At 33.9% G+C, this 23588-nt stretch overlaps 1 protein-coding gene across 1 annotated transcript in view; it reads right to left on the bottom strand.

Moving 5' to 3' along the window:
* LOC108909876 (protein Shroom) overlaps positions 1–23293 on the bottom strand; it is a 146154-nt gene extending 122861 nt beyond the window's left edge. Inside the window, exon 1 of the mRNA XM_018714316.2 lies at positions 23002–23293. The gene's annotated coding sequence lies outside the window, so the exon portion shown is untranslated. The remainder of the gene's footprint in view (positions 1–23001) is intronic.
* Positions 23294–23588: the final 295 nt, after the last annotated feature.

The raw sequence follows: 23588 nt of genomic DNA, 5'->3' as shown, positions 1-23588 counted from the left end.
AACTAATGTAAGTGGAAAATTATATGGCTTGTTTATTTTCTCCACCTCCGACTAGTTCGGGTTACAAAAAACCGATTAAAAAGTCACCGAAACAGTACTAAATTATTCCGCCCCGATATATCTGACCGATCAGCTGCCAGAAAGGATCTGTTTCATTTGATTATAACTAATTGACAGAATTATTCTGTAATGGATGGCGGAAAACGCGTTTTTGTGAAAATCTAAAAAAAAGTTAAGCAACATACGCTAAAAAATTTACCTGTAGCAGATTAATCACAATAAGTTTTGATAACGTGAATCTTATTCATCTTTCAAGCAAAAACTTTTATCCAGAATGTCTTTCTTCGTGTCTTGCAAAATAAGGTACACTGTAAAAAAAATCTGTCAAATTTCACTCACTTTTACTCAATATGTATCAATTTCTGTCCACACCCAACTGAGTGAAATTTTCACTCCATTAGTATGAGTAGGTACAACTGAGTGAAACTATTGCATCAGAAATGAGTGAGTTTAACTCAAATCCGAGTTACTGGTAACTATCAATTGAGTGACTTTTGACTCTATTCTGAGTTCTGAGTATATAAAACCAATTTAGAGTTGCCTTTTTCTCTAATATGATTTAAATTTAACTATTATTGAGTCACTTTTTACTCAGACTTGGTCACTTTTTACTCAGACTAAATATTGAGTGCAAAAATAAGTCACTCATAAATGATTAATTAGGATATACAGTGTAGAAATTAATTCACTTCGCGGGGCCTCCTCCTGTCCTGGCTGAGACCCGCCAACTGAGACCCACCGCCGCCGGCTAAGGCCTGTTCTCTTGGCGATCACGCTTTTCTGTAGCATCTAACGGGACCCTATCAACAAACTGTAGTCATCTGTGCCATCTTCACTGCGCCATTTAAATTACTCGAAATTAATATACATTTAAACTCGCTCAGTAATGAGGACATTTACTCTGATTTAGATACAAGAGCACCAAATACGAGTTTACGTGAAAAATTAATTTAAGAAGTACCTATATTTGAGTATAAGTATTCAGTTTTAGTTTAAATATAATCCCAAATGAGTAAAATGCGCAATATTGAGTGAAAATGTACTCAATAATTTCACTCAGTGGATTCACTCCGAACTTTTATTGCTTTCACTCACACCGATTTTTGTACAGTGTTTGTTTACTCTTACCCAAATTAACATTTTTGTGTTTTTGACCTACCCTGTACAACAAAATTGAAGTTCGTCATGGTGATTCATATTTTCCAAACAAGCAAAAGCTTTTATAAAAATGCCTTCTTTTGTATCTTTCACTTTTTGGTCCATATGTCCTCTTGTAAACTCTATCCGCGAATATACTGTATATTCTATAGACTAGCACAAATTATAAGTAAAAAAAACATGTAACAAATAAGTTGAGGTTTGTGATAAGACCATCATATGTGTTAAAAATATACAGAGCGTTTCCTTTTTAGCGTTTGATTTTAGACTCTCTGTATCGCTATTTCCTGTGATACAGAATTAAATCCCATTCTCTTTTCATTATCAGTTGGGCTTCCTAAAAAATCTAGTATTATGTACTTAATAATTAAATCAAAGAAAGAAATATATGTATAAAACTGCAACCAATGACTTCGTGTAGGTACAGAAGCCCAGCTTGGTAGCCGCAGAAACTGGAATGCAGATACATTACCCGGCGATATTTGGTTATGTTAAATGCATAAAACAAAATTCTAAGAATTTTTTTTACCCGGAAATCAATTTACTATTCATCATTTTCACCTACTAGCATTCTGTAGACTCCGTACAGACCGCACCCCGAACTGACATTGCTGAACTGTATTGCATTACTGACCTTCGATATAGCCTTATCGCTTTAATGTTATATTATAAATCAAGTTAGATATAACATTAGCTTTTTTGTCGCTTGTTTTGTTGTGTAAACATGTCAAATATAATTCGAAAAATGATATGTTAGCTTTGTTTGGTATTACGAATTACTTTTTATTGTAAAGATACAGTGATTGATTTGATAAGATCTAATCGGTAATTAATAAAATTGATGTTATTGACGTTTCTTAAGGCTAAAAATTGGGAAATTTAAATTTTGTGTGTAGGTACAAAGTTGTAAGTATGTAGTACGTAACCGGATTTTAGGAAAATACATAATTTGTTCACTTTTCTGTAAAAGAAACGGCCAGGTAGTAACTTTTATGTAACTTTTTCAATTTTCAGAAGGATTTGTAGACGATATATGAAATTCTCGTTTAAAAAATTGTTTGTGCCACCGCCTCCAGCTGTTTAGGTTTAGCAGTTATTTTGAAAAAAAAAAATCACTTAAACTTTAAATTAAATAAAACGAAAGAGTTTATAATTCGCAAAATTCGAACAATTTTTTTTAATACCTTTATTAAATCGTGGTAGATATTACTTTAAGTATGTATATTGGCTAAATATATTCGCTGAATCAGTTGTCAACTTTTATCTTCCGAGATAAAGCTTCAAGATATATTAATTTCTTATGTCCAAACCTATTACTTAACGAATCCTAGTTTTAGGTATCACTTTTTGTTTACAACGTTTTACACTTTAATTAGTGAGATAGGCGTTTTGGTAAGAGCATAAGCTAAATTCAAGTTAAATGTGTTGCAATTAGATAGTATTGAAAAGTTTTTGTGTAGAAAAAACCTTGCATTTGTTTCGATGTCGTTATGGTGATAATTGTTGATACAGCTTACAAAATTTAATTGCGGATGTACAAAAACGAAAATATTCTAAAGTTGTACTGTATTTTCTACCTGTGGTAAAATTATTTCAAGTGAGTAGTTCTTGCAAGTTTTTCCTGCCTCTGTATAATTTTAACATGAATGATAAAAACGACAACATATGTATTATTTATGTAGAAATATCTTTACATTTTCATAGAAAATTAAAAGTAAATTCTGTTCAGTTTTTCAATAAACAATTTATAATTTTATATTAAGGTTATTGTTCTTATTCTAAGTACTGTATTTACACTTTGATAGCTTTTACAGTCTAACAGCGATTGTCCTATTCACTAACGATGACGTTCTTATAATGTAGCATATATTCTTGAATATGTATATTGAACAGATCATAACATATTTATATCATGTTGTTATTAGTCATGCTATTACACAATGTTGTTCTTAAAACCAGAGATATATTGTACGTTTCGTATCGGATACGAGGTCAGTCATAAATCAAATCAAATTTGCTTACTTGCACTAGAAGCAATAAATAATCCTTGCATACGAAATGGTCGAAGAATTAGTTCAGACGGACTGTTTAGTTTCTTTTGGAACAAAGATCAGTCTTCCTTAATAACTTTCAAACGAACAAATATTAAATTTTCCTTTGGGAAGTTATTAATCATGAAATTCGGCTACTTTGCCCTAATTTAGCAGCTCTTGTATCTCTTAAAATAACAAAGATTACAATGGTGCAATTCGAAAAATGGGCACCTGTATAGAGATAGATTATCAGAAGGACTCTCCGCATAGCTGAAGTTGTATAAAATCTTATGAAATATGGTGTAGATGACGATACATTAGTACTATATCTATATGTGAAATTTACTAAATGTTTCACAATAATAGTTGTTTACATTTTTTCCGTAGGACAAGTCTGTCGCGTGCACACGTGGTTTACACCAGCTGTGTAGCGTTCGGTTAAGCGCTGTTGTCACGTTGTGATGAAACTCCCCAATATTAATACTTGCTATATTTTGAAAACTGTTAATCTTACTCCCTATATGATATACAACTTTTTTGTTCATTTGTGATTTATCTATCTCATGCTGAAGTAATGGCAGTCAAACTTCTTACATCCTGTAGATAATATAAATAAGAACTTGGTGTCATTAGAGACGTCGTGAAACTTTTAAATAAAGAAATACACAAGGTAATTTTTTTCGTAACAAAATACCAACGACCGATCGGTTTCACAACGTACCTGCAAATCCTCAAGTCAACGCTTGGGTCTAGTAAATCATCCGCATCGAATTGCTCAGATCTAGAAACGAAAGTGGGTTTGACGTGCTCCGTGAGGCGACTGTTTTGCGCAAACAATTGTCTTTTCGCAACGGAACGGAATATCCTTATATCAAGCGGTTTCGCGGTCGGCACAGACAAAGCGCGGGTGGTAATGTGAACAACGGGCGTCGTTACTTACGTCGGTAGGTGGACTTAATATCATTTGCTACGTGCCGGCCCGAGGTGTAGCAGACAGGTCGGGGTACGACCTGTAAGACAAATTATGGACTTGATATTTGCTATTTTCCCGCAAAAAAATTGTTTATGGACTGTGAGAGGTGATAATAACAGTTTGCTGGTAATTTGAACGGCAACTTAAGCGACTTTCACCGTTGAATGCATGCACTTGTATTAGTTTTTTCTGTGCCCACACGCACGATATTCTAAATATAGTACGATTTTACTTATCGAGTATCATTTTCTTTAAAATGTGGTTTTCTCTTTGAAATACTATGTTTTGTTTTTTTTTACACTAATGGGTGATATCAGCTAAAACATATGAACATTATAGACAATTTTTTCCAAAATACAATAAATTTTCATCATTATTTAATGCAGAATTAATTGGAATATTACACTGTAAAAAATCGGTCGCAGTGTATCCATTGAATGAAATTATTGAGTACATTTTCACTCAATATTGTGCATTTTGATCATTTTACTCATTTGTGATTGTATTTAAACTAAAACTGAGTACTCGTATCTTTTGATATATTTTTTAAATGTATGCACTTTTTATGTAGGAAACACAGGGTGTTTCAGGATCAAGTCGATAAACCTCGAGGACGTATGCCTCAAGTACGAATAAGTAGAAATATATGTATATAAACAAACGCTAGTTATACACACGATGTTAAGGATTCCAAAAAATAACATTTTTTAATATCTTGAAAGTGAATATTTTTAAGTAAAACTTGGTATGACATGATTAGACAGTATATCGCACCGTGTCTCAATAATAACCTGATAAACTTAGATAGACGTTCATTATTCTCAAATATGCATTTTTATGGTTGTGGTAGACCTGTAACGAGGACGCGCGTTCGCAATATTTAACCCCCGTGGATTATTTTAAATTAAAATATTGCAACACAAATAACAGACTGGGCGTTTATGTTGAGCAAATTATGGATTTAATATTTATCTATTTCACAGAAAATTAGTTTACAGGTGGCGCGGTTTGAGCAGTGTGATGTAGGAACAATCTTTAGTAATTTACTTTCACTGGTACCAGAACAAGTACCGAGTAAGACTTACTGTAACAGTATTTTTTACTTAAGACTTTATCAGTTACATAAGAGGGCAAGACATAATTATTTCGACATTTCTGAAGGTTCGCAAGTTATATCACTAGGAACAAGTAAAGTAAATTAAAGATTAAGGTAAATAAAGAGCATTGCACTTCTTGCAATTTTTATGTTTTCAAGATATAAGGTCTTAATCTTAAAACAATTATTTTAGTATAGTTTTTCTGATCTCAATTGAAGAACCAAGAGGTTGGCATAATGGATCAGGTTTGTTCGCTGACGCAGTAATTCGGCTTTGAAATATTTGAAAAACTTGTTCCCATATTTATTTAGCCTTACCCATATACATGTCTGGTCGCCCAGTTGAAGAATGGGCTCGCGGTCAAACGCGGCACAAACATAGCCGCACCTGGCCATAAATTCAGTTGTCAACAAATGGCCTAGCAGTGCAGTGCAGCAATGCGGAATTTGGTGTGTTTCAGGTAATTTTAATTTATTATAGACACCTTCTATTAATTATTCTTACTACAATTGCGAAAGGGAGAAATAAGAGGGATATTTTGTTTACTAATATTATAATATGACATTTTGGAGACGTTTTGAAACTCATTAAATTTTATTGCTAGGCGTTTTTATACACGTTCAACTGACTTCGGAAAGACTATAACGAAAACAAGGAGGTTTTCGAAGTCCTGTATACCTCCTAACTAAAATACATTTCAAAACTATATTGGCTTCAAAAATACATAGTCGTTTATTCGGTCAAGAATATGACGGAATCGTCTTGAAGTGGCATTAGTGTTACAAATCCAAAGCCGGTTCCGGCGTTCCCAAGAATATTAATTTATTTCTTAAATCTAAACAGATGGTAATAGTCTGTTATAACGGATGCGAACGATAGTAATCTTTTAATCTCGCTTAAAAAATGTAAATGCATTAATTTTGCAAAACGGGTAATTTTTTGCTCGTGCTAATCGGCAAACATAACAAGTTGTGTAATAGTTCGGTTCGTGTACCTTTGGCGAATGAGCGACTAATGTTTTCTTCCTTTTCAAGGCTAAAAGGAGGCAAAAAACACGACACTCCATTTAATTTAAACAGCAATTTCAAAGGTGCGATTGCAATCATTAATCATCTATCCTGCTATTATCCCAGTTCCTGCGAATAATTGTTCCATTTTCTTTCCCGTCTGTAACCGCTAAGAGGTTATGCACCTTTCGAAGACATCTGTATTGACGAAACTTGAAAGGATAAGGCGTGAATGCCGGGGAAAAGTCTCTTACAAACCACCGAGCTATTCGGATTTATTCACCGGACCCTAAAGAGTTTTTGTGTACGGTTGAAAGACTGCGCATAATTATTAAGACTTTATGGAACAGTATCATTTGAATTTTAGATTTAGTGACTAATATGTGCACAAACGCAGAAGCATATTTGAAATATATTCGTGAAGTCTATGTACCTAAACGACGTACGACTTTAATAGTTATCTCAACAGGACGTGATCTCTGAATTAACTTCAAAATGAATGAGTTCTATTAAGGTTCCACTACGGTTTCCATAAATGTATGTACATCGCGAGATTGCAAGAGTTTTTTTTAAATATAAATTATTTCTCTTCTAGGAATCCCAGTGAAGCAAATATGACCTAAACATCAACAACTGGACTAAACATAATGAAAGCTCGACTAATATTGATTAAAAATTGTGTATCAGTTGGGATCTAAAAAACGCAAACTTCTCCCAAAATAATGTATTGCTGGTTCAGCGAGACAGTTTCATTTCTTTCTAAATAGGCAATTAGATATTTAAAATTATTAAAATGGAGCAGTCAGGGCAAAAATCGATTTAAAGTGTCAAAAGTGTGCAAACAAGTACCTACCAGAAGTATTTCAAAAACTGTTTAATTAATGGTACTTTTAGAAACAACTTCTCTACTGTAACCCAGCTCCATCTATATGTATTACACCCGCAATATTTATTAAAGAGCGAAGATCATTCAGCGGAAATTATTTAGCTGGAGAAAGATCTTCGCATGTTGCGGTTGTATCGTAAAATTACTATTAGTCTTAAGATATAACAATATATTATAAAAAAGAATCTGTGTATAACTAGTTGGAGAAAATTGTAAACGGGCTGTTCTCAGAGTAGTTGTGCCCACAATCCATTAGTTAAAAATGAAATACATATATTACTTTGTTGAAATGGCTGAATTTTATAAGTGTTGTTCCATTGAAATAAGCTTGTTGCTAATTTAAATTAATGCTAATTCATAGAACAACTGATTCGTACCAAGATATTCATGACATTAAGAACTAACCGTACAATTTTCTAAAAATGTATTTGCCCAGTTTTTGCACCAAATTCTTCATTCGGAAAGTTAAGAGTACCTATCAAAATAAAAAAAAAACAAACAAATCATGTTCGTATCTAGTATTTATAGCAAGCTTTTCCCAAAGTATACGTAACCGGTAGAGTCTTTCCCATCTCAATTGAACACCAAAGAGCTAGGCAGTATGTACCAGGTTCGGTGGCCACGCAGCATCTTAACATTGAAATATTTGAAAAACTTGTTCCCATATTTATTTAGCCACATCCATATACAGGTCAGGTTGAACTAAACATGGAGGTGGTAGAAATGTATACGCCCAGTTGAAGAATGCGCACGCGGGCAAACGGCGCGCAAACACAGCCGCACTGGGCGACCGGCCATAAATTTCAGTTGTTAACAAATTGCCTAGCGGTGCAGTGCGACAATGCCGAGCAGTAATATATTTTAATGAAAATGTAAATGTTTTTCGATATGTCATAACCAAAATTGTTTGAGGACATAAATAATTAAAATATAGTGTTCCTTTAACAGAAAGTTATTTAGGGACGCCTATGAAACTCATTACATTTTATTGCTAGGCGTTTTTATACATGTTCAGCTGACTTCGGAAAGACTGTAACTGTAACAAAGGAAATATGCAGTCGTAGGAGCAGATATATCGAGTGCGATTAGCCTTGTTCTGTCAATTTAGCCGTTTCTTCCTGCGTGCAAGCGGTAAACCTTCGACTCCTAGGCAACTCGTCGCGCCTCTGGCTTTTGCCGTGCTAATATCGGCTTGATGACCCGGACCGGTTGTGCGGGTGTCTGGACCAGGTCGAGAAACCAACGGTGACCAACTGTGGTCAGCGGGCAGCTCTCTATATTAGACGCTGGCCTTCGGGCGAACGTATGTTTTACGGCTGTTACGTGTGTGCACCTATGACCGAGACTAAACAACAAATGGTCGCGATTAAAAGTATCGTTTACGACTTATTATGGGGAAATGGGCGCCGTAAAATGTTCCGCCTGAATAGATTTTCATATTTAACAGCTCGAGTGCCAGGTTCGCGAATACGACTCCTTATGGGAAATAAAAGTGTTACTTTAAAAGAATAATTAAGAAAGAATTGTTCAGTTGTCATCTGTTGCAAGAATATGAACCCACGAGCGTCAGTGATTAAATAAATCGATTGTTTTTCTTAAAATAAGTAACGGTGAGTCAATGAACAGGCAAATACAAGCCACAAAATTACCTATAAACATGCAATTAATGAACTTGAGTTGGTTTGTCTCTATCTTGGGATACAGGGCTTCAAAGATAATTTTTCAAAATCAAATTTTAGTCACATTTTGCATAAAAATGCAACGCGTTGAAATTTTGCACAAACTTTGAGGATACTATTGACAATAAAAAATTCTATTGACAAATACGGCCAAATGAAATTGATTTAAAATATTTTGTAACTTCACCGCTAGGGGCACCACTGCTATAGTATTGCAGAAAATTGTCGGTTTTTCGGAATTTCGCTTATATAACCCAAGTTGAAAATAAACTTTTTAGATACACTGTTAAACCCTTCACAAGTTTTGTTTAAACTTTTGTTTTGCTATTACAACGCCAGTATAAACGACGCCATCTTGAAATTTTTAAATTGTCATAACTTCTAAATGTCTTAATCGATTTCAATAGACGATGGCTCATTTTAAAGAGCTATTAATAAAATTTTTATTTATATGCGAATCATTAGAGACTATTCATTAAGGGAACAAATACACAAACCAGAAATTGTGCTAAAACATCCTCCTTTATTTAGTTCTCTAAATAACATAGACATAGTCCAAGCCAAACATACATTGTAAAACTATTTTTATAGAATATGTCCTATATTACAACGCTAAATTTGCTTTCATATAAAAAATACTGTTGTTAAAATCATTGAGAACGCATCGTTTTTGAGAAAAAAATTGATTCCCAAGAGTCCCAAGTCAGCCAGCTCTATTCTTTAACATAAAATGGTATATTCCTTGAACTAAATTAAATATGAGGGTTGCTTTCGATGTGCAGCAAAATAAAACTCTCTCTCAACGATAAATAAAAGTATTTTTATTGAAAACTAAGTGTAGAGAAAAAGATATGTTGTCGGGGCGAGCGTTCGCTGGAGAGTCTTCTTTGTGGAGTCGCTCGCAGGTATACCCCCCATACCCTCCTTACCCCTCCCCTCCCGCGCTAGCCTAAGGGCCACCTTAGCAAAGCGCATCCCAGGCTGCATAGCCGCCCTACCCTACCCAACCATACCACACATAAACATGACACTACCCCCGGGGTTTACACAGACGAGCCGGCGAAGCAAGAAGAGCGCCAGAAGAAAGGGCCCTAGCCGGCGGGGCCCAGCCAGGACAAAAGGAGGTCCCACAAAGCGCCTACACCGGCCGCATTTGCGGTCGGGGTAGACGACGGATGGGGCCCACCTACGAAGGCTGTCCAGGCCTACACGAGATGAGGCAGGATAAAGAGGGATAATCCCCCTCGATCCCAAATCATTGAGGCCAATTTCTAGCCATAGAATAATGGCGCGCGCTCGCAGGTATAAGTATCTGGTCCTTAGCGCCAATCTGCCGTAGTCCTCTTCCGGGAACCATATCCTGCGTTGCACATTGTTTCTTGGCGCTCTTGAGGTCATACTTAAAACGGGTCACTTGCAGACATGTGTACTCACAAATATAAGTAATTTTGCCTCCTTAAAAAGTTATCGATTATTTGTAACATTTTCCAAATCTATTTTAATAGTTCCTAACTTTTTCATCTTAATTGTACTTATGTAACATAATTTAAATCGGTTTATTTTTATCCAAGAAAACTATCCTTGAAGCATGGCCTATTTGTTTCCGGGCACCTTATATATTAGGAGTAGAAGCTCGTCGACTTTGAGACAGTCAATTGCGATTTTCTCAAAAACAAAGGCTTCTAGGAAATGGTCAAAAACTTATAAAATTGACTTATTTAACACCCACAAAACTTATCTGTACCAATATCTTTTGCATTCCGACATTTACACATAATATAGACGTGACCAAAATTTGATTTTAAAAAGCCATTTTTGATGTACTAACTTGGGTAAGAAAAAAAAATCTTTTATGTTCTATCAGCGAATGGATTTATGGTACATTTCTCAAAACACTCTGTATATAAACATATTTTAAAATATTATTGCAACTATACTATGAAATACTTTGCTTGAACCTGTATTTTGGATCGTCATTTAACCCTAAAATATAAAAAATCCATAAATCGTTTATTTGTTTAATTTGTTGCTTAATAAAATAGACGCACTGTATATAAATAAGGCTAGCTCCCTCATAAAGTAAAATATTTATGATCGTAAATTACGTAATGTGAAAAATATATTTAGTACTATTTAACGGTACCCGACACCAGTCATTAATTCTAACAAATTTATACGTTAATTACAAATGTCCCAAAAACATATGTTGTATACGTATATAGTAGTTCTTGGGCTCTCGTATATACTATTTATAGAACAGCAAAGTCGACCGACATATTTAATTTTTTTTTCCACAGCAAGGCAGTTTTGATAAATGTAATTCTACTTAGTTATTGTTAAAGCTCGGGCTTTCGTGCTTTTCATAACAGATCCACGATCATTCATAACTGCCATGGTCGAAGACTTGCCTTACTAACAATCTTTTGAAATACAGGCTCTCAGGTCAAGGAGAGCAAGCAGGACGTCCAAAATCAATAACTACTGCAGGAGATAATCAGCCATGTAGATCTAATAACAGGAGATGACCGAGTGACTAACCAAGCTCTTGTGGAGAGGAAGGTTCTTTCAAGGTTTCGGTAGACCACTATCACGATTTGTTTAAATGTTTGAATTTTATAAAGTAATATTGCCATAATAGCTAGAATTTTTGAATAAGTTAATGTAAATTTACCTTTAATCGGAAAACGTTCTAGTATATTGGGAAATTCTTCATGACAATGTGCACTATATACGCCGTAGATTTAGTAAAATTACAGTATTTTCATTTAATTCTGGCGTTTCTCAAATACGTAAAAAATATTCAAGGATAAGAACTATTTTATTTGCGATATGTTGGGAAACAATATATTTAATTAAGAAATTTACATAAGAAATCGGAACTTTTAATTTTATCGCATTCTCGATTTCGTTAGTTCTACTGCAACATTCTTATATCTCACTAATAATGGATTTTTTTAATTATCACCTTATATATAAAACATTTAAACAATACCTAAGTATAAAAATTCTAGTTTTCTTAAATTCGTTGGCCTACATTCTCGGCATTGACCAACAGCATAATAAAGATTAAGGCCATTAACTTTTTCTCTTAATATCTACGTTGTTAGACCACCGTATATTCAAGAAACTATCACTATCTACTACTACTACTATTACTAGAAACTATCAAACATTCTATTTAAATTCGTCTAACAATATATTAACTACATTATTTTGTGTTTTGTATGAGAAAAAAAGGAAGATTTATGGAAATCAGTTTCATGAGAAACTATTGAAATCCGTAAAGAAAATGTAGCTACCAATAAAATTAACGTACTGAAAATAACTAGGTATATTTTTTCAAACTTGTGGTACATAAGGAAAGTACATGACAATTTGACATCTACGCAGATTTGATGATATGTGAGAGCCTATTTGGTTTTTGAAGACTAAATAAACGCTTTATGAGTAAATGCAAATACTTTATTTCTGCACTCCTACACATCTGTCAAAAAACATTTTTACACATTGATACCAACACATTTTAAATTTTATTTCATACTACCAACAAGATTTTACTGTGGGAAGCATGGCAAAACATTGATATTCGAAAGGTATTGTATGCACCTCGCGTGTACTTACAGATTGTATTTTAATTGGCCTTTAAATTTAGTTTATTTAGTTAGTAGTTATAGTAGTAGTTGTTCGACTAAGCAGCTGCTCCAACATTGTTTTCCTTGTCTTAAAGTTTTCATATCCGCCAGATCGAGAACTAAACGGAGATTAAAAACACTTCCTGCCTTCTCGTCCTACATACCTAGCTGTTATTTTAATTCCCCAAAGCGTATTTCCGCAATTTGAAATTTGAATTCGGAAATAGTAGATCAAACATTTTGACCGAAGGGAATATTCGAGACGAGAGTGAGATCTTCGGTACCGGATGCGATATTTCTGCTATTGTTTTTGTTGGACTCAAAAATCTAGGTAATTATTTCCTAAACATCCTCAACCTAATTAGTTTCTTGTTATTATAGTAAACGCACTTTCAAATTTGCTATAACAAGTAGCACAATACAGGGTGTATCAGCGACGTTGCGACAACTTTCAGATTGATTCCTCTCGCCAAAACAAACAAAAAAACTAGGGTAACGATTTTTCTTGAAACGATTTCTAACGGTTCACGATCCAAAAATTTGGCGTGAAACAATATGTCAAATTTTATTAAAAACTAACCAGTAGCAACGGAGAGTTTGAGGGATTTCAACTGTCAAAAAAGTTTACTTCGCAGCAGTACTAGTCAGTTTCAGATGTTTAGAATATCTGATATTGGACTACTTATAAAGTACAATTATGCGAGCAGCAATAACTGAAAGTAAAGTAAAATATTTTTTACCAAACCCGAACATCCGACCAGAAATAGACAAGTTCTAACTTCTCCAGAGTCACACACAAGTGGTTTAAGTAGTTCTGTAAGTTCCCATAATAAATTTTGCCCGAGAAAATATGTAGTCAAACGAGGAGAATTCTGTAAACGAAAACAAACATAACCAGTTCCACTGAGGCGGTAGACACTTATATCGTTAAAGCACGAAAAAGAAGCCTCGATTCAGATGATGAAACGGATAAATGAGCTGCGACATTTCTTACGTTAGGGCAAGGTTTCCTGGAACGTACATTGTCTATGTGTGTCTAGCATAGACTATACAACGAACATACATTACGTTTAGAAAATTGGATATTTATTTTTAAAGGTAATAGAAACTAAATGCTAAAAATTTATCGTAAATATCCTTAAAAATTTATCGTAATCAGAATTGGCGGAAGTACTATTAATTACGGTGAATGTATACAAAATGCTTCGACTGCAGAACGTACGCAACGTCACAGACCATTAGGCAACTTTTTTTACTTATACGGCTTCATATAACAAGATAAATACAGTGCGATCATGATGAAAGGAACAAATTCGTTTAAAATTAAGGTAATTATTTTGTGGAAAACCGCGCGGACACGTCGATTAGTATTTTTAGTTGGGGATTTTTTGACATAAAAAAATTGTCTGCAGGGCAAGAAGAACATATGCAGTCATCATTGATTTTTTTTAATCGTATTGGGGCCTATTCTTTGAGATTATGAAAAATCCTGACGTGATGGGGTTAAATGGACCCTGAATTTGGATTCAGCGATCCCGAAAACATTTGATGGACCCACTCCAGGGGTAATTTTCCCGATTTTTTTTTTGTGGAATTGTAATCAAAACTTAGATTTCACCCGAAAAATTATTTTTTCTGATAAAAATAATTACCTCAATTTTAAACGAGTTTGTTAATCTTTATAAAAATCCACGCAGTTTTAAAACTCGAAACTGTAAAGTAATGGACATAATTAATTCCAGCTCCGTAACTGTTCTAAACGTTATTGTTTCTATTCATAAATAAGATGTAGGTTTTTATTTAAATATGCGTTTTACGTCAACCAAACTTTAATTTATAGTGACTAGTTCCTTTTCAAGGTGGTATCACATGACTTAAATGAAATAACATGTAGATTACTCACTGACCGATATAAATGACGCCTTTTGAACTATTTAAAGTAACTGTTTCTCAGTGAAAAAGTTAAATAAAAAAAATGTCGTCCGTCACAGGAATAATTGAAAGTCAATTCCTTGAAGGGTAATAAAATTTGACAGACCTGAAATAACCCAGGTACTTACAAACTTTGAAGGGGCCAAATCTCAAAACACGTGCACCTTTTTGTCGACACTTTCCTTTCCGTAATACATTCCTACAGCATCATATTTAGGAAAGTAGTGTATTTCGGATCCAAGAAAAGAATTCAACCTCAACAAATACATTTTCTTCATCCCCGTTTATTGTAAACGTGTTACTTTTAGAATCGTGAAACTGCGTGAACAGTATAATAAAATGAATCGCTTTGTGTTTTAATAATATTACAACTGAATCATCACAGTTCATGGCCAACTCCAGCTCAAAAGTAAATATATTTTTCACAATATAATTCCCTCGAACGCCTACAGTTATCACTTTGATATTTATTCAAGGCTAGGGACTATTTGTGAACTATTAAAGTTATCGCAACAATTAAAATACTAACCGTTCGTCATAAGTTTTGTGTGCGACACAAACACTGAACTAAATCACCATTATAATTCGGAATGTTTGCTGTTAATATAACTTGGATAAGATCGCGGACCAAATTATTAAGTAGTCTAGCTCGAATGCATCGCTTGCTATTAAGAGAGATTATATCACTCATTAGCAAATCTAACTGTTACGAAGAACCACTTTCATTAAACACCCGGCAAATTAGCGACTTGTTACTTATTTTGTTTTATATACCATTAAACCTCATCCGTTTTCCGCGATTCGTAAAGGTTTCGTGAGAACAGTTAAAAATTAATTACCGTGATATTGCTGAATTCCCAATAGGTTACAATGCAACCAGAAAAGTGCACTGGGGGTTGTGGCATACACGTGTCGCAACAACTGCTAACTAAATACAGTGCGATACAAATAACTCGACCAATGTGAGATGATGTGATGGCGTAGATAATATACAATGACAACGGCACAATGACATAAAAATTGACTAAGGCTTCGTTTTCCCGACAGCAGAGCGATTTTGGATGCGCGAAATATGTGCTAATACTATAACATTTTTGAACCATCAACATAAAATAAAGTAAACAATGATTATAAGATTTATGTCATTGTATCATTTTGAAACATGTAAATTGTTTTACGCATCGTTGCCATCGGTTCCACAATCTGGATGGAATCCATTATAGATCGCATCATCAGTTGCTAGTTTAAGCAAAAAAAATATTTCCCAAAAGTGTCGGTTTAAAACCAGATCATTGTTTAAACAATGATTATAATGTAGAAATGACCAAAAATTGAGTTTTTTAGCAGTATTAAAAAGCGCTGTCCAACAGGAGTTTTTGCTTTTGTATATACTTCATTTGAGACCTGCTAAATTAAAATCCATTAATAATTTGTTTAAATAATTGCAAAAAACCAGTCTCCAAACTGCAGTAAAAGTTATATTTTGTTACCCTTAAGAAACCCCGAAAATTTGGTAAAAAATATTTGTTGCAAAAACGCGGTTGTTAGCGTTATAATAAAGGGCCTTATGAGAGTTCATTTGTTTCGTCTTGACTTATATTTTCAATATATGCAATTGCAAACTGTAATTTCATAGGCTAACCTCCTGAAAACGGCGTATAAACAAATAGTGTAATTTGTTTATAAGGTTTTTCTTTAGTAACTTTGCGAAGAATTAATATTTTTTAATGCCGCTTTGATATTCGTAATCCTGGTATTTTTTCACGAATTTAAAAAAAAAATTGTTCTAGTACTATTTTTAGCCGAGATAGCGTTTTTTTTTTTAAATTCATAACTTTATTTATAAACATTAAGACTTGAAATTTCGGGAATAAATCAGTCAACCCTTAAACTTCATAATAACGGTTAAGGATATGGAAAAAAATGCTTTTTATAGTAATTTTTAACCCATTAAAAAACATCCTGGAATACATTTTTACACATGAAATGTGGTGGGGAAAAAAGACAGAAACGTTCAAAAGTGAAAACCGATACTTCAAATCTTAATTGCCCGAAAATTTTGCGATATCTCCGGTAATTGTGGAACCATTTTAACGTTTATTTTTTAATCTGGAGTAGCGCATGAAAATAATAACAACTGCACGCTCCATTTTGCAATAATTAAATATTAATTTGCTATTGATTTTGTAAAAAAAAAATTTTTTCGCATTTTTTTGAGAAACAAATTGCATATTGACAATGGTACCAATAAACAAATTTCTTGAAAAACTATATTTTTATGTAAAAAAATTCAGGAAATGACATATTTTTTATGTATAAAGTTTATTTTAATGAGAATAGGCCATAGGCATACCCTTTTTACACCCACGATGTCGAAATTTAGTATCAATCTGTTAAAAATTCTCAAAAAAGATCCTTTACCTATAGTCTTCATTGTGTCTAATTTAGACTTTGTCGATTTTGTAGCCATATTTAGCTAATAAAAATGATCGACTGCTACGATATTTACGCTGTAATAAGATTTATTATCTTAAAAATTGATCTCCCTACCGACTGGTTCAGAACGGAAATGTTTGAAGGTCGTTGTCAGGTCAATCTCTTTTGATATACGGAACGCCATACTTACCCAACTTGTTTTACAGAAAAATCATTAATCTCTCTCAAACCAGATTTTTTAACCCGATATTATTCCTACGCTGCATGTACATAAAACTGAATTTTGTTCTTCAGAACGGAGTAGCCTAGTATCAACTAAATGTACGTTTCACTATGTGAATATTTTTCTCTGTTGAGGTGATGTTAAACTTATAGAATCGTAAAAGGTACTCCAGACGTTCTCGTTAAAAAGATTCCACCTTTCTCGTCTTCCAATAAACAAAGCATCCTTTAAAATTTACATCAACGTTATCGGTTTCATGTTTTAGACAGGCATACCCTAAAATGGGACTGGAGGTTCAAACAAGATTTCCATCAGAAGGCGAGAAATGTCGACACCTGGTTCACCAAATTAACAGCGTCAATTAGTTTTAATTTCAAAGCATATCAGGTCATTAATACTTGGCAACGTATGGTCGAATTTACATATCAGGGTATGAAAACAATATAGATACCAGTTCTTTTTTTTTTGGACGGATCCGAAATATATGAAGGTCGAGTTGTGCTGCATTCCAAGAGAGTCGCAAGTGCATTCACTTCGATCTTTTATAACTTGTGGAGACTAGTATTGGGAATATTTTAGATGTTTTTTCTTCTTAATTACTTTCCTTATCTATAACAAGCATTCTCTGGAGATACGTACATTTTTTCGTCTCTACAAACAGTGGACATCGAAATTTTTTACTTTTTGAACATGGATGAATTAAATTGGTGCTTTAATTTTGTCCTGGAGTATATATGCGTTCAGTATTATAATATTAAACGCGAATTTCAACAGCTAGTTCGCTCATAAAAGCCCACTAAATTAGGACAAGGAGAACACAACATTCATCTTCGTACACACTAGTAGGTGATTTGCAAAATAAATTAAACAATGGACTGTTTCCATAAGAAATCCCCGCTATAGACCGCCGGAGAGTGTTATGAAAGGCGGTTATTTATGTTTATAATAATTTAATTTTAACGGTGAAACTTAATTTAATCTGGCTTTAAATATCACCTGTTGCCAAACAACACGAGAACACGATCTCGATGAAAAAAGTTTACTTACGAACCAATTCTATTTTCAAACAAAACTCTAAAATACACTGTAAAGGTTGATGACTGCATTTGTAAATATTAAAAAACGTATTGGGACATTTTGTTTTCTGTCGATATAAAAAAGGTTAACTATGTGAAATCAGCGTGAAAGGTTTAAAAAAAATTTAATTAGAACGAAATGTATTATTTTTATTACATTCGTGGGAGGTGTGCAATAGAAAGTGTGAAAAGAATACAAAACTTTTTTTATGCAAAAACCACAGGTTCAGTAATTAAAAATTAAAAAGTGGTTAAAAATAATCAATATTTTCGCTTCGTTTTAGGCCCAAGTGCGTAAAATAGAGTTTGTAATTGAGAATATATAGGGAATATATTTTTAATAATGTTTTTTATTTGGTCCAGTGATATGCAATTAAGTGGATTTTATTTTTTTCTCCAAAAATTAAGATACGAAAGACATTAAAGAGATAAAAAGTTGTATTTTTAGTTACTTAATCCAAAAAGTTATAAAAATTACAAAAAAGTCAGTGCCGTACTTTTTTTTTGTCAAAAATATTCGTTAAGGTACCGTTCAGGACGCCACTGGACTTAACAAATTTAATCAAGTTAGGGTTAAATTAGCCCCTTAACACTACAAGTAACACTGCCAAATTACAACAAAAATGGGTAAAGGATATTTAAGATATTTATGAAATACCATTTTTTTTTACAAAAGTTTAACACCTTGTATCTTGAAAACGATGCATTTGTTGAATTTATTGTACATACTTAATTAACACCCTGTATGTACAAGGCCTTCTAGTTTGGGTGAGTCAAACTCTAACCGCAGAGGAAAAAATGGAAAGCTTTTGAGATTCAACCATAGATCTATCTGTTGCAATTTTTCGTGTACAAGACGGTATCGGTTGGTTTTAAAATTTATCCAAAAACCGCAGATCTAAATAGCGTTTCTTAGACATTTCAATTGAAGGAAATTGAATTATTATTTTTAGACAATTCGGAATATACCCGTTGTAAAAATACTTCTATTTGTTTATCATATCATATACAAACTTACTGTTTCAGTGTTACTCACTGTAGCTTAATATGAGTTTTTTTTATAAGATATAAGCGAAGAAAAATGTTTTACAACACGACTATTTTAAGTTATTGCCTCACCCTAATCCCACTTAATGTCGGTTCAAAAATCGTGATCCAGTCACACCAAATAACTGACCTCGATAGTGTCAAACTTTTACCCTTCGATAAATCACTGGCCGTTTAGAATTGTCAATAAAAAGAACGCTGTAAAAGCCAACAACCACGATAATGGCCCGCTGAGCCTCCGATTCCGACAATTTAAAGTGTACGATTTCATTGTCTCGAATTATGTGGGTCTACGAAAGTTACGGGAATATCTTCGGACAAGGAAATCGCATTACCCGGTCGGCAGATGTGAAACAAGAGACGGTCCACGCGGCTTATCTAAATAATGCAATATTCGGAAGAGATTAGAGAGCGCCCTAAATTTCGGCACGATAGATGGACACCGAAGATTTAGTCGTGTTCCTTCCTTTCTTTGAACGATCACCCTGCCCATAAATGTAGTCATTTCCTCATCGTGGTTTTATTGGATTAAAATTGACAGACGATGATACGGAACGCTTTAATGTTGCTGAAAAATCTAGTGTACCTTCAGATCCATGTCTATATTCTATTTCATCCATGGATAAACAGAAAGTGCTTTTTTCTATGGGATTTTTGCTTTTTCCTAAGCTTTTTTCTATGGGATTTTTGTATCACTCAGAAATACGTTTTTTCCTCATTTTCACTTTGTAAAAACATTTCCAATAGCTTTTCAAAATATCACAAAACAATCACAAACAAATTTAATGAAATTTGGACAGGTCAGCTAATCCTACAATATAATTATGTTGTCTATTACAAAATACGTTAGTACAGAATGCTAACCAGATTATCATTATATTATTCGGGGGACTCCAGTCACTTTTTAACTTTCTTTGCTGACTTTATGGTTTCAAGGGTAATGACATCTCGAAAGGTACTTTTCTGACATTATTCAGTGGAACTTCCTTCATCACATTTTGTTTATTGTGCTGTCTGCGTGAAACATAAAAAAGTTGTAAAAATGTCATAGATGCTTTGTTTTTTATTTGAGGCAATGATGGATAATAATAACATTGCAAGAAATGTCGTTTATCACTGAAAACGAAACGTGACTAGCGAAAATATTTCTGGTTCTAACAAAAGAATGTAGTAAATCTCGTCGAAAAAATTCCCGGTAATAAAACATTAGAACAACACGGTAGCAAGCAAACTACGTCTGTTTAAAACTATAAAATGGATAACTCGGGGTATGGGTGTAACTAGTCGGAGCTCCGGTTCAGTGTCCTGCTTGAAATCATCGTACGATGAAAGTTTTAAGTATCAGAAGCTTTTTGGAAAATATTCTATTGCCTATCCAAGAGTTGTACAAGTACATTGATTCATTGAATTTGTTTCCTAAATTTAAATATTAGTACACTACTTAATGCACAAACTCGAATAGTCAACGAAGCATGTGGTGTGGAACTGCATCGACCATTACTGTGCAAGCATAGTGTGAATGTGTGTTACGGATGAAATGTGTAGAATACACCAAAAATTGGTCTGTACCTGTGATTTGATGTATTGGATCCGAATCTAAAGTCCGTTTAACTCAAACACCTCCAATAGTGAGCACAAAAAAAATAAAAAAAAAAATTGTTCTGTACTTGATCAAGTGGATTTCTTATGTATTTGTGATGTGCTTCTTCTTATGTTCATGGGATAGCAGGGATAGGAAGAATCACTACGTTCAGAAAGAGATCAACGAGAACGGAGTTCTCAAAAATTCTAGTACCACCACTTCATATCAAGTTTGGTTTCATGGAGCAGTTTGAATGCTCTGGACAAAGACGGTGACTGTTTTCAATATTTAGCAGAGAAGTTTCCAGCAATAAGTGATGCGAAATTGAAAGAAGATGGTCCTTAAATTCGTACTCTTTTTCGAAACGAAAATTTCATTACAAGGAATGACACTAAAAAAGCAGTATGGCAAAGTTTCAAATATATCTCGGAACGTTTTAGGAAATGAGAAGAGTGGGGATAACGAAAATCTGGTTGAAGAGATGTTGAAAAATTGCAAACAGTTAGGTTGCCTGATGAATCTTAAATTGTACTTCCTATACACTATACTTTTCACCTTGACTACTTTCCTCAAAACCTTGGAGACTACAATGAAGAACAAGGAGGAAGATTCCATCAAGGTATAAGTGAAATGAAGAATCGATACCAAGGAAGATATGATATCAAAATGATGTCAGATTTCTGTTGGACACTAAAGAGAGGAACAAATCAGATTTTCACCTACAAGGTAGTATTTTTTATTTTTATCCAGCTTCATCCCAGTTCAAAATATCAAAGAATTTCGAAAATGAAAATATTTTTCAAAATTTTTTTGGACTTTGGGAAATCGATAGACCAATTAACTTTTTCTTATATTAATCTGCATACTTTGAAGTAGCTATAAAAAAAAATCAGCCATATTGCTAGTTTTCGTTGTTTTTGGTGATTTTTCGCTAATATTTTACCAATTTTAAAAAAGTCTGGAGAGACGCAGCTTAAAGGATATCAGATTTGGATTTAGTACATCAAAATACATAAAAAAACCCACTTAATCAAATTCAGAACAAATTTTTTTTGTGCTTACCAACGTGATTTTCGGTGATTTTTCACTACTTTTGCCAATTACTCAAAATTTTGTCAGATTAATAATTTTGAAGGCAACATTTGACACGACTGCTTGTTAGTACGTAACTACTATCGCTCAAATTTAAAATGTATAAAATATTTACTTTACAGTTCATATTCCTCTACTAAAATTAATTTTCTGTACTTAGTCCCAAAGATTTTAGGCTAACGACTAACAACAAGAGACACTTGAATGATTTACTGCGGTTCTAGGACACCATTCCCTTTGTATTTTAGGGTCACTTCCTAGTACCTAGGGCAGGTACGCAACAGAAATTTCACTACTTTTTACGTCTTTTTAGTTTATCTTCTCAAATGTCAATTCCGAACTGACCGGAGAAAGCCATAAATTATTAAAAGTTTAGGTATATTTTACAGCTGGTATTATTCCGAAAATTAACTATTTTAACTTACAATTCCAAAGGTGTTAAAGCCATAATCAAAAGAGATATTAGCGTACTCAGGCTTTAACCTACAGAAATTTTTAGGAATCGCCTCGTGTAATAAAGGGTTCTTGCTGGGAACATATTGCATGTGGACGGTGAAGGCACCTTGTATCTTTAACGAAGCGGGAAAGGGACTTTAAACCGTTCACACCTGTTTCTGAAACTTGCTATCAGGTAATTTATGACAGGGTAAAATTACCAACTTGTGAACTGGACCTGAGAACCTTTAGAACTGAGTAAATAAATATTGATCTTTTCACTGTAAAACTACTAAGAAAATAAATTTAATTGCCACAGAAAACGATCCTATTAATAATGTATGACTAGCATTTGCAAATTGTTCCGTAATTTTCGTCTTGAAAGCGTTTGCGAAGCAATGACCCCTATCTAATTCCTCCACGAACACGCTTTTTTATTTATAAAAATCGATTCTTTGAAACGGAAACTAAAATGCCTTACCCACACGTATTCTGTTAAACGGAATGGTACCAAATGTTACGCGTATTATCCAAGACTTTTTATTTACACCTCCACGGTGTGTTAAAATATACCGTTTCAATTTTTTTTAGGCGAGGAATGAAGTAACGCCTATTTAAGTGTTTACTCTGAGAACAAGAATTTTTTCTCTTACCTCACCTAGAGACACCTCCTCTATCACGGTAATCCTCGGTCATCTTCCAAAACTAAATACAAGCATTCACCACAAGTAAGTAACGCAAAAACCACAACTGAATATTCAAATTGCACACCTCGATCGAAAACACGCTCTCCTTAGTTGCCACTCGGTATCACCACGAATACGATTTTTTCTCTCACAAAATTAATACGAATCGGGACGCAAGGGACAATCCAACATTCGATTTTCACAATTTTTATATCACAGTAACGTTACGTTTGACTGAGTCACCTCGACACTGCGGTACTATTCTTACTTACGAATGACCTTGAAACGGTCGGTCAGCGACAGGCACCGGTACCACCGAGGGTTAGATGATGACTGAAGAACCAGTACTCTTAAGAAACCTGAAATACCTCGCCGTGCAGGTCAGGACTCGACGACCAGCCACTCAAGATTTTCAGGTCATGAACAATGGCTTCGTAGTCTGTACTTAGGTAGGTAGTACCAACGGGTATGGAAGCTATGCGTTGCTTTCCCAGCACGGTACTTCGCATCAGAAAATGTTCTATAGGAAGCACTATATCTTTTGATTTAAAGAA

Source organism: Anoplophora glabripennis, unplaced genomic scaffold (assembly GCF_000390285.2).
Source record: "Anoplophora glabripennis isolate ALB-LARVAE unplaced genomic scaffold, Agla_2.0 scaffold28, whole genome shotgun sequence".
NCBI classification, from domain to species: domain Eukaryota; kingdom Metazoa; phylum Arthropoda; class Insecta; order Coleoptera; family Cerambycidae; genus Anoplophora; species Anoplophora glabripennis.
This window is presented reverse-complemented; position numbering and strand designations above follow the sequence as displayed.